The following is a 13,760-nucleotide window of genomic DNA, read 5'->3' as shown; positions in this document are numbered from 1 at the left end:
CCCTGGTTGTTAATTACTTACTTGTTCTACGGACATGACCTGCCTAAATCCATCTTTTATCTTTTATTGTGGTGAGTCTATCCACTACTTTCGCCTGTGCCTTTATCCAGGAAGCTCTATTCTCGTATCTCCATGTGTCACCTAACATATTCATTTTTATTCTTGTTTGAGCACTACTAAAGATTATGATAGACTTCAGGCCCCGATCAGTAACTTACAACATGGAGAACACACCGATTACATAACCGTTTCTTTTAACAGAAAGGCAGTTGCTTATCTTTTGTGTACTCGTAATTAATTAGCTTACTAAAAGACTTTAGCCCATTCCGATTTTTCATCAGATTTCATTGTCATCAAGTTTTATCTGAATTGCCTGCCCTGTGTGTATGTATCCTTCAGCACAAGGTACTTATCTTTTATCTTTATAAGATGGGACAGGACATGCCTGTTGAGAATAAGTTTTGTCGTCATATACATTTCCAAGCATTCTTTCTGACTCTTCCTGTCCGGATCAACTGTTATTTATTGCAGTTCCTTCTTTCATTAACTGAGAAGAACTATTTCGTCAGAAAAAATGAATATCTGAAACGTTGCTTAGGTATGCATTTATCTTCGTTGGGAAAACTGATTTTCCTTGTTGAACACCTCTATACTAATTTTTTCTGGCTCATATCAGTGTTATCTGTACTCAGGTAATGGTATTCACAATTGAAAGTATGGAACGTGTTCTAGTGAGCATGCTCGCTAATGTATGTAGCTTTCATGGCTTCTTTGACCTTTAATAATTTCCGAAATAACTCAGTTTTGGTGCTCAATTTGGCTTTGTGTGTGTGGCGCAATTTTCATTAATATGGGAACTATTTTTGAGGAAATCCACTTAGCACTTACTTTTTCCATAAGCTTTCTACTGATGTTTGTAGGTCTCCCTTATCTTTAAAACTTTCCGAGATAACCCAGTTTTGTTGCTCTTTATGGCATTATGGGGTAATATCAGCAAAATGGTGGCAGATTTTGAGATAGGTTAATTAGGTAACACATATTACTTTTCCATAAGCTTTCGATATGTGTACAGTCACCTCAAAAAGTATCGCGCAGGTAGAGTACGATGATATCAGAAATGACCATTATAGCTTATGAATTTTCGGTAAGATTTATTTGTAGCCACTTTGCTATATATAAAATAACAATACTGACTAGAAAATATCATAAACAAGCCATATATTGCATCCTTGAGAGAGCAAGTTTATCAGCATGGGAAAAAAAATTGTTATTCTGTTTCCAGTAACCATCGTCCGGTGTCTCAAATTGCTTCGCGTGAAGGTGTGAGTGTACGTCTGCTCCAACCTTAATTTCCGAAAATTCGCTTTTCTGTTCACTTAGGTGCATTGTTCAGAAATATATGATGATATTTTAAGACACTTTCTAAATAATTAATAATTCTCATTAGCTTTCTAGCTAGGGATGTGTCATGTCTCCATGGTTGTTCAATCTGTACATGGATGGGGTAATAAAAGAGGTACAAGGTAGGGTAGTGGATGTTGGAGTGGCCCTGGTGAGAGAGGATAGTGTTTGGAAACTCCCTGTACTGTTGTTTGCAGATGATACCGTGTTGTTGAGTGAAGACGAAGGAGAGCTGCAAGGCTTGGTGGATGAGTTTGAGAGAGTGTGTAGGAAACGGAATCTAAAGGTGAATGTAGGGAAGAGTAAAGTGATGGTCTTTGAGAGAGGTGAAGTCAGTGAATGTACAGCGAGGTTGGATGGTGAGGAATTGGAAAATGTGAGTACGTTTAAGTACTTGGGTAGTGTGATGAGTAAGGATGGAGGTTTGGAGGGTGAAGTGCTTGAAAGGGTACAGCAGGGAAGAAAGGTTGCTGGTTCTTTGAAAGCAGTGATAAGAAACAGGGAAGTGAGCATGGAAGTGAAAAAGTTACTACATGACAGTATTGTGATACCAACTCTAACGTACGGAAGTGAAGCGTGGACGTTGTTGGAAGGACACAAGTCAAGAGTGAGAGCCGTTGGAAATGAGTTATTTAAGAGGAGCCTGTGGAGTCACATGGAGAGACAGGCTGACGAATGAGGATATAAAGGAGCATTGTGGTGTTGATGTGGATGTGATAGGAAGCGTTATGAGGAACACACTGAGGTGGTTTGGCCATGTGGAGAGGATGGAGGGTGAAAGACTGACGAAGAGAGTGTATGTGAGTGAGGTGGAGGGGGAAAGAGGGAGGGGGAGGCCGAGGATGAGATGGAGAGATGGGGTGGAGAGGTATATGAGAGAGGGGGGTGTGAGTTGGGAGCAGGGCAGTGAAATGGCGGGGGACAGGGCGACTTGGAGGCGATTTGTTTGTGGCCACCCCAAACGGGATTGAGGCGTCTGGCAATAGATAGATAGATAGATAGCTTTCTAGCAAAGTGCATAGAAATGCTGTAGCTGTAATTATCTCCGGATTAACCCAGTTTTGCAAAGTGCTATGCTCTGTTACTCTATAAAGGATATCTTCATTATAGGTACATTGCTAGAACCAGGTTAACTGGCAATCTCATCACTTCATTATTATTTTTGGCTTTTTTCAGCAATACGGTGAAGTTTGAGAAAAACCACCCAAGCTCCATCCAGTACTTTTTCATTAGCTTTTCAACGATGTTTGTAGATCTGCTATGGCTCTAACAGTTTCCGAAATTATCCAGTTTTGGTAGTGTGCTCTACTACCTGCTACACTGAACGTACCACCATTACAAGCAAACCGTCAGAACCCAGTTACAGACCAATGCTTGTAGTATATTGGTCTCAGTCACCCCCTCAAACAACAGTAACCACTATGAAATTCGACCTGTTCTCCTAACTGGTTTGCATCCAGTACAGGACTAACTAGCAACGTCACAACAGTAGCTGCTGTGCTTGATTTCGTACCAGTATATAAACGTATTTATGATTGCATGCATGTATGTATGTGTGTATGTATTAAGATGTGTATATATGCTAATAAAATATGAATCCCTAATCCCACCTGGGTCCAAAACTGGCACACATATAATGTGTGGGTCTGAGATCATGTGGTTGAATTTTGATGCAGGGCGATCTAAGGTTAAGGTTGTGTTAGTACTATCTTCTTGTATGTACAGTACATACAGCATATATATACAGCCGTGTCTATGTACACCAGAGGAAAGTTCCGCGTTACACACCCGCTGACCACTTCGACATAGTAAATGTGAGTCAAGTAGTAACGAAACAATAGCTAACACTTATCTATCTGGTAACCTTGTGAGAAGGATGGGGATGGGAGAGGGAGGGGTAGGAACAATCAGCTCCCCCAGCCTTCCTCCTCCCTTAACCTCTCCCTTACCACACAGTGGTACCAGACATTTGAGTGTCTGGCTACTGCTTCACTAGTCGTTGTCTCAAGCATAAAGGTCCGAACTGGCAGACAGGTGTATCAGGCGGAACTTTCCTCGCGAGTACGTGCAGTGTGAAGGATTGTGTAGCTCCTGACTCCGAGATGCCGTTAACTGTGTGCTGAGTTGATGATAGATGGGCGACAGGGTTGCTGACTTACCCTCCTCAGGCAACCTTAAAATTTTACCCTACTTCAGGTAACTTGGACTCTGTCAGACCCCAGTCTTTAAAAAATTTACCAAAAATGCTTAAAATAACTTCATTGAAACAACTACTTGTACACAAGTTCTGTATCTTCAATTTGTTACAAAATTTATGAAAATATAAGTCATGAAATATTGTAAGGAAATTTAAAAAGAGAATCTATCTATCTATCTATCTATAGCCCGACGCCCTAATCCCGCAAAGGGTGGCCGCAGACAAAACGCCTCCAAGTCACTCTGTCACCCACCATTTGACTCCCCTCCCCCCAACTCACCCCCCCCTCCCTCATATACCTCTCAACTCCATCCCTCCACCTCATCCTCGGTCTACCTCTCCCTCTCCCTCCCTCCACCTCACCTACATACACCCTCTTAGTCAGTCTTTCATTCTCCATTCTCTCCACATGTCCAAACCACCTCAGTGTATTTCTCCTAATCTTTTCAACCACATCCACATCTACCCCACAACGTTCCTTCACTTCTTCATTCGTCAACCTGTCCCTCCACGTCACTCCACATGCTCCTCTCAAGTAACTCATTTCCAACACTGAAAATTTTTATACCAACTGAAATTAGTGGCTGCCGCACCAGAACTGAAATGTTCCACCAGTTTGCAATCACTGCATAATGTAGACCAATTATCTAAGGATGTAGATTGTTGTAGATTACCGTTGTTCACCACTGCTGCCAATATCGATGAGCATCTCCGCAGATAGACATAGAGAGATACGGAGGTTGGTCGTAGATCGTTAAAGCACCGCCAGTATAACGTCGTGAGGAGTCACATGGCTCGAACTTGCCACTGCTTAGTAAAATGGTGCGTCGTCGACCACAGTGAATAGGTAGGTCTCTCACTTTTTCACCTCCTCCTTTGCTTATCGTGTGAGGTGAGTTACAGAGCACTCTTAGATTATGGAGTTTATTGTACACAGTTATTTCGAAGTGTAATTTACAGAGTAATGTAGCGCGACGGCAAATCCTCCCAGCTGACCCTGTTTCCTGCCTTCCACCCTCGACCGTATTCTCGAGCCCTGTCTAACCCCTTCTGGCTGTCTGGTTCTCCAACCTTCCTATATGTAATATCGGACTTATATCCCCCTCTAGCTTCCGGCTAAAGTGTGTGTGTGTGTGTGTGTGTGTGTGTGTGTGTGTGTGTGTGTGTGTGTGTGTGTGTGTGTGTGTCAGTCATGTTTCCCGCACATGATCAGAGGTGTTTGGCATTCTTGATTAGTCTAGGATAGAGTACTCTATGTGTAGTAGTCTCATCCTGGAGAACTTGGGGCATAACATATTGTTACCTATAGCTATATAGTTACATACCGTAGTTACACATAGTATTGTGTCATAACATACAGTATGCCTACACAATGGCCAAAGTATCTTTTTAAAAAAGAGAAAAGCACATACCATTATAAATTATTTTAGGCATATATTTATATGGCCAAAAAATACTCAGGTTAAGTGACCTTGTGTCCACTGGACCCCAAAGGCCCTTTTGTGAGATAATAGAGCCAGATCCTGAACTGGCCCTATCACCTCCCTAAGCTAGAGGGAAAACCAGAAAAGACCTTATAGTAATAAGTGAAAAACACGAAGAACAGTAGCCTTGGGGGACCCCAGGTAACCTGAGGAAGGTTAATTAAGCTGACATATGACTTTCTGGAGATCAGTGTCATGAGTCCACCTCTACCTCACAGCCAGTCCCAGGCCAAATCTCACAGCGATAGGACATTGGTAAATCCATCCTTTAAGGTATTTAAAGCCACAGTTGGCTCCTCGTCCCGAACAAGAGGCTCATTTTTTTTTTTTTTTTTTTGCTTTAATAACGTATGTACAGCATATATAGTCCCTTCCATAAGGTGATAGATCCATTTAATTTTTAACTATACTGTATGTCACTCCGAAACTCCGATACTCTGCTGACACTTTACTTGGGGTTAATACAATGTTTCACTCTTGAATAGAATTGTTGCCTGGTGATGGAGAATTTGCTATTGATGGTAGGTTTGTTAAAACCATGAAGTCCCCATATCCCCTTCAGACGTCAGTAAATGAAATTACAGAAGCTTCATCATCTTCATCAAATGTAACCAACACTAGCACACTGTCACCTGTACCTGACCCTCAAAAATCCTTCGCTCATACAAGCAACACGGCTGTGTCTTAACCTAATCCTGAAATTGCTTATAAGAAGTCACCTAAATGGAGTCCTGTAACTAACAATAACACCACCCACACAGAGATGCCAGCCTGTAGTGGTGACAAGGGAACTGACTCGTCTTCTTTTCCCTCATTTAACTCTGTTCTGGTAGCGGATGTATTGCGACAGGCAAATATAAGAAGGGCGGTGAGAAAACAGTGCAAGGTTTAGTTGCCACACGAAATCACTGTAGTCTCTGCCAAGGTCACAGGGGAGCAAGAGGGGGTGAATTAAATAACACTGTCTGAAACATGTCGTGTGAATCGTTTAACCTAATGGTCTGCCTTAAGCTCAGTGCTGAAGGAGGGTCTGTCGTTGCTAAACCTGATTATACTAATGTACCAGCTTTCCTTTGAAGCTTCAGAGCAGGACAAAGATAAGGGATTTCCTGGCGTATCTAGCGACCAAAGTGATGTGCCAGGATTTGCCTGTCTCTGTGTTTGAAATCTGCTCAGTGATTCAGAGACTGCCTCAGCGAATGCTTCTACAGACAGTGAACTTGATTTGAAACAAAGACATTATCCGGAACATAGGAACCAATTGCTTGATTTGCTCTCAGAACTGTGACACGATGAAGTCTGGCCTGGTGAACAAATGGGTAAACTAATCTTGTTAAACATCATTAAGTTGGAACCCGGCTTTCAACCGGTGTATGTGCATGCGTACAGATTGTCTTATCGCCAAGGAGCTGTAACTGACAAATTAATAAAAGAGATGCTACTGTAGATAATGGGGTAACTGAGAAATCGGGTGACCCATGGAACACCTGTTTGTTTCTCATTCCAGGAAAAAAAAAAAAAAGCTGTGAACTGCGTTCAGTTGCAGATTAATGTTGAGTAAATGTGGTGACCCTGCAGGATGATTTTCCTTTCTCGATTTTAACGGAATTATTAGTCTTTGTGGGAAGACAACTGCGTCTTCTCTTGACCTTGTTAATGGTTATTATCAAGCGGAGATGCAAAAGACCTCCCGTCCAATCATGGCATTTAGTATTCAGTAAGGATATTAGTATTTTAAGAAACTGCCCTTCGGGTTAAGAAATACACCGTATATCTTTATGAGGTTAATTCACAGTTTTCCGTGGTATGAACGGATATTCCGTTTTTGCCTATCTTGATATCATCGTAACCCATAGTGTACCGGAACACATGGAAAAATTTTGACAGATTTTCGAAAAGCTGCTTTCTGCAGGCCTAAAGATGAGGATAACTATATTCGGTTTTCTTAAGAAACAACTTAAATCCCTGTCATGTGGTGGATACTCATGGACTCCTTACCCCGGATGATAAGACCATAGGTGAATAAAAACTTTCCAACTACCACTGATGTCGATGGCGTCTGTGGCCTTTTAATCCTCTCCTGGTATTACCGTGGGTTCATTAAAGATTATGGCCACACTACATCACACTAACAATATTATTAAAGAACGATGAGCCTTTTATATGGTCCTAAGAGCAAACTGTAGCTTTTAATACCTTGAAGGATCCACTTATTAATGTGCCTGTTTTTGGCTTTCCCGTACTATAGTAACCCTTCTTTATACTGATGCTTCTGGTAAAGGTGTGGGAGCAGTGTTAATGCAAGTTGGTGATGACAAACGGAAGTATGTAATAGCTTATGCCAGTCGTGTCCTAAACTCTGCAGACAGAAACTTCAGTGTCACTCATTTGGAAGCCCTAGCGGTAGTTTGGGCTCTTAAATACTGTAGAGATATTGAATAATATGGTTACCTATTTCATATCCAGATTAACCACTCTCCTCTGTGTAAAATCATCAAGGGGCGTAATTTGTCAGGCCATGAATCCCGCTGGTCTGTTATAGTTCAGGACTAAAATCCTACACACTGCACATATGGTTGCATATTTACAGTAACATCATGAATATAGGTAAAAGTGCAGAGCATGGCGTTATCTCATGTGTACTTTATCGGATTTCGATAAAAATTTGGGACTAACATTGCGTGTGACGATGAGAGGAAATGAATCGACTTTGATGCAGAGCCATCAAAATGATCTCACTGGTTAAACTTTGTGTGCGTCGTCGCCGTGCTCTCTTGACACTTTTCATGTAGTTCACTTTAAGATTTTTGTGAAATTTTTTGCACACAACACAGAGAAGACTTAATGGACCGTAGTTATTTGGGTCTCTTTTGTTACCTTGTAGTGAAGCGAATTAACAGACGCATTTTCATTTTATGGATAATATTATTCTTTAATCTTCAAAATATTTGTAAAAACTTTTACTGTTTCGTTTAATGCAAAGTCAAGCGTGTCCTTAATATGATTACTTGTGAGACTTCCTGCCCTACACCTCTTCATTCCCCTTAAGGGTTCCATTACTTCTAGTACAGGGTTGTACAACCTGAGATGCACAGATCTTCAGAAGTTGGTAAACAATCAATCTCTAGGGTTTTATTATTTTTTTACTTTTGAATACGTAGTGTACTTATCTTCCTATTTCTAGGCTACTCTAATTTGTTTGGCTTTACAAATATAAAATCTATAAAATAACCTATGAATTCAAAATATTATGGGTGTTGATTCCATTTTTCTTATCAAAAATCTGAGATGATGATGCGTAGATTGCAATACATTTGATTTGGAGGTCCACAAACTAATGGCCAGAAATCCTACTCTAGTGTACCGCTGGTAATTAATGTACTGTGTCCATCATTTCACTGTCCAAAACACACTCCTCTATTTTAATTACAAGCGAGTGAGCGACGTTTACTCTCGGTATGTGGGCAGAAAATTACAGTGAGCGGCCCGGCCCGGCCCGACCCGACTGTCACGCTTTTCAGAGGTTAATAACTTTTTACCTAATTTAGCAGGGGGAGTAATTTCTTCCGTAGATGCTATGCTGATCATTCCAGTTGTGTATTTCATGATTCACAAAACCATTATCGCACCATAACAGTGCAATTTGCAAAAATTTAAAATATATATACTTCAGAGACTGTTTCAGTTGCGTTTAACACTGCACTCAGACGCTTAACGCAGGTGGACGGGCCCAGAAACCATTTCCAGAACTCGAGTGTTTTTCATCAAGTAAATGTGGTCATACCGTTATGAAATCTATGCCATGAGACGTGGCAACGGCTGAATTATCACGTGGATATCTCAGAAATGCGATAGAACGATATATGATAAATTGAAGCCATATCCATTACTCTAAGTCAAAACCTCGGAGATGCATTAACTTCCCCTCTTCCTATACCACCGCTAATTGATATGTGTGCATAAACATAGTACAGATAGAATGAAAAATTGCCTCTGAGCACGATGCAACGAACAGAAATGAGATCAGTCCAGTAGTTTAAGGAAAAAGTAACAAGTTCGCGAAATGTTAATACAAACTCTACTCCCAGCTCGCTTTCACCTTCACATTTTTTTTTTTTTTTTTCAGAAACATAAAGTAAAATTCTCTACGAAAAGCATAAAGCAAACTAGAAGTTTTTATCATAATTAGAACCGGAGAAATTGAATTTTGAAAACATGTGGCTGAGAACCACTTCTCTAGCTCCCTCGTTTAAGTGTTTTCGAGCTTCATATTGCTGTTACTAATACTCCCAAGTTTTGTATAAACTTCTACTGTTTTCATCACTTTATGTTTGTTGTAGCATATCAGAGCAAACGTCTGGTTAAATCATAGGATTATTTTTTTCTCCTTACTGATTTTCATTATTTCAGTGTGATCTGTCCTCGTCCCTTCCATAAAATTCCTCCTCTTCTTTAGAAGTCCCTGTTTATCCTCTGAGACTTCAATGTCGATGTTTCAGCAGTTTTTATCTCTTACTTCTAGAACTGCTTTATTTACTATCTCTACGAAGATTTTACTCGTATCTTCTATGCTAATACGTTCTTCCTTAGTCATTATTCTGAATTATCAAACAAACCTCCACTGCCTTCTCTCTCTCACAGCTTCAGAGCTTGGCCGTTCCTGTGGACTAGTTTGTTCCTCTTTCTTCTGAGATCAAGTACAACATAATTTTAACCATTCTGTGATTATTTTTCTTCATGTACCCTGTTCAGTTCCACAGCATTCTTTACTATACCAGAATGTGTTTTGTCAGTGAAGTTCAAATCGACTTCATTCCTTGTTTCACTATCTGGTTCCTTCTAAGTCCACTTCATACTTTTTTAGTACTTCTCTTCTGTAGTTTACACTGCTATACACTCTTAATACCCACTCCAAAAATTACAGCAACAGATTCACTTACCTCTCACTTGCTTCTTTTAACACTGAAGTCTCTCAGCACAAACGTACACTGGTTTTTGTACCTCATCATTGCTTTCTTTACAACGTTACATCTGTTTGTTGGAGAAAGGCCCCTGGTGGTATATTGGCTAAAATGCTCCAATGTGTGCGACAGCCTTGTAATCTTCTACCCCCAAGAGTTGACCAGGGAGTGATCATGCAAGGCCAATAAGGGATGTAGGTTGATCTTTTACATTTAAATGTACTGGACCAGGGTAACCTTGCCTCAGACCTCTGCGCTTCGAAGTAGGACACAGAAGATTAACTCTTATCTTTTTATCTTTTCACTTCATAAGACTTTCTTACACCCCTACAAAAACCATTGGGTGAGGGCGGCTCATTTCTCCATTGACAAAACTTGGTGCTGGTCGGCCCTGTGAGTCAGTTACCTTCCAGGACCTACAAAATACAGTTGTCCACCCGTCAGACGTGCGCATACTGGCCACTGCAATGCACACTTTCAGTTATTATCAAAATTTTGCCTAACATTTCGCCTATACTGCCTCCGCTCTTTCGAGATAGTTAACACTCATCAATTGAAGGAAGCTAGATATTGCTCTCCCCCATAGATGATTCTACATGATATGATGAGTTAGAGAGGAAGGTGAGGGGCACACCTTAAATGTGAAGGTGAGAAGCAGACGCAGTAGATTATTAGGCCAACTTTAGTCCCTGACATCTCCATAAACCAGCGTATCATCTGTGGTGTTCATTGAACACCACACACACACACACACACACACACACACACACACACACACACACACACACACACACACACACACACAAGCCGATGAAATCATAACATCCATTCTCACTTCACGAGTAAGGGTGTAGTAAAACAGATTTGATCTGATTTGGATCGAACTTGGTGGATGGCTTGAGGATTCTTCAAGGGATTGATGTTATTTTTAAAAACAATAGGCAAGGTCAATTTGTACAGTTTTATCCGATTTAGACTAAACGCTGTGGAAGGATTCGGGATAGGGGAAAAATAAAAGTATTCGATTAGCGCACAAAGGTCAAGGTCACTGGGAAAAGTCAACTCAATTTTGTTTTTATTTTACTGAACCATTCTTGGTGAAAATGTTGAGGGCCAGACAAGAATGAAGGAATCAATTTTTAGAACAAGTAGTCAAATGTCGATGACAAAGGGCAAGGTCAAATTTTGACCCGTGTGTTTGTGTGTGAACAATATAACTAAAGCAGTTTTCATCTGATCTGGATCAAACTTGGTGGATTGTTGAGGATTACACAAAGGATAGACCTATGGTTTTTCTAGGGCAATAAGTAGAAGGTCAGTGTTACATGGCAAAGTCAGTTTAAGAAGTTTTTATCTGAATTAAACTAAACATTGTGGCAGGGTTCACCAGGATAGATATTCGATTTGGGGAACAATTAAAGGTCAGTGTCACAGGGGAAACTCTAAGGTCACGGTTACAGAGCAAAGTAAACTCAGACAATTTAGATCTAATCTGAATCAGACTTGTTGGAATGGTTATGGGTTAAGCAAGAAAAAAGCATTTCGATTTTGAGACCAATCTGTCGAAGTTCAAGGTCACGGGGCAGTGTTAATTACTGGGCCCTTAGAACAGTTGGTGGGCACGGGTGTTGCACTGTCTGAATGCTCCTATTGTTTACTAGTACGTATCTTTCTTGGAACTGTCAGGTAAAGCTAAAACTTTCACCGTCATCTGAGACAAGGGAACAGGGATAACAGTAGGGAAAGGACTAAAAGGGATGGAATAGGGCAGGGAGAACCCTTTCCTTGTCGTTCCTGATCTCTACACCAACTCTATCCGCATGTCGCATTTTTTCCCACACCCCATCTCCCACTCCACATGCACATCAACCCCAACCACGTGACCCCACAGTACCAAGACTTACAAACCTATAGTGCACTAATAACTTTAATGTAGTCAACTAGAATTAGCTTTACTTGTTATAGTTTCAGTCCTAATTTAGACACCACTGAAATGTCCGGTTCTTTGTCTCCCAACCGAGTATTTTGTTAACCCCTAAGCGCCAGGCATGGGTTTACCTATCCACGTCCCAGAACCAGGTTATTTTCAGGATAATCGATTTTCCCCCCAATATTTTTTCTTCTTCATTACAAGTCAATCACAAATGACAAAAAAAACATAAAAAGCGCGTATTTATTCCCTGTTGGCAATTTGGAGGTGGTGGTGTGGTGTAAGGGAGCCGGTGTGTGGCAGCTGGGTTGAGCATGTTCAAGGTCGCGGTGGTGTGTTGGCGGTATTAGTGGAGGGAAGAGGGATGATTACCTCAAGCCAGAATAAGTGTTCAGTGTGTATTTGTTTCTCTCACTAATTCACAATGCCGTATGAACACAATATTACAACTAAAATAGCAAAAAAACACAAAGAGTGTAACTAATAGAGACTGGCTTATTTTATGTTTTCTATGATATTTATTTTCTAACAAATTTATGTCTATTTATTACACACTATTTATACATTATTTCACTTTTTAGTAACTCTTGACATTATGATACTCCCTAAAGTCTGGCTGTGGTCAGTACAAGTGTACTCAAGCACCCATACACTCTCCCCAACACCCTTCAGGGCCCCCTAGTAGCCCTCCCCACCACCCCACTCCACCCCACCCCTCCTGACCCCTACCCCAGCCCTGAACCAGTATCAGCTGGTTCCAAGGCCACACTCTCCCTGCGCCGGCCTCCCACCACCCTCCACCACCCTCCACCACAGCCCTCCTCACTGCTGGGCTGCCCTCCCACCCCTCCGCCCCCTCCCATGGCCATCCAGCACTACCCTACGCACCAGCCATGCCAGGACAGTACTCTGAGTCTATATGGTGTGCTACTAAGTTAAAAAAGGCCTGCAAAAAATTAAAACATCATATGACGTAGACCGTAGGCCTCTACCAACACGTCATATGACATGGACCGGCGCCTAGGGGTTAAACGAGGTAATCCTTGCTCTCGGTATCTCGCAACAACTCAAAGATTTTACGACTACATTACGGACCCTGATGTGGAATTACTGGCCAAATTGAACTCATGTCCCTCACATTCTCAAGGAAAGTTTACCATATAAGTATTAATCCCATTACATTGTGTCACTCACCACAATATTAACAGTACCTTCCTCCTCCAGTCAACCCTAACCCACCACACCCTCCACCTCATCCTCAACCTCCCCCCCCCATTTACCAGTAACCCAGATCCTTCCCACTTTCCCATCCCATTTTGATTTGCTAGTGAATAGGAGCAGGAGACATGGGAGAGGGAGGAGGTTAAGAGGTTTTATGAACATTGTCAACTGGGAGAAGTGTAAGGAGGTGACGTGCGTATTGCCTACAGTAATTGGCAGAACAGGATGAAAATTAAACAAGATCTCAATCTATACTTCATTACTTCATATAACAAACGTAATACTAAGGTCTAGGGTACTTCACTCATGCACTGAATAATCATTAGCCTCTTTCATATTGGAAGAGACACACATATGAAATGAATATGGCATATGAACAGACATCTAAAACAATGGAAAATAATTATTCCAGTCCTAGAAAAGAAATATAAAGATACTTCGTAAGTGAGGGATGCCATATTACCGCGAGAGGAAGAAGAATTTTTTCATGGCATCAATAAAGGACTAATATGTTTGCCTTACCTTATATTAGCCCTTTTACTATGATGTCGCCATATTTTATTCAA

This window comes from Coenobita brevimanus, chromosome 12, assembly GCF_032717465.1.
Source record: "Coenobita brevimanus isolate Jiangsu-jjx chromosome 12, ASM3271746v2, whole genome shotgun sequence".
Lineage (NCBI taxonomy): Eukaryota > Metazoa > Arthropoda > Malacostraca > Decapoda > Coenobitidae > Coenobita > Coenobita brevimanus.
This window is presented reverse-complemented; position numbering follows the sequence as displayed.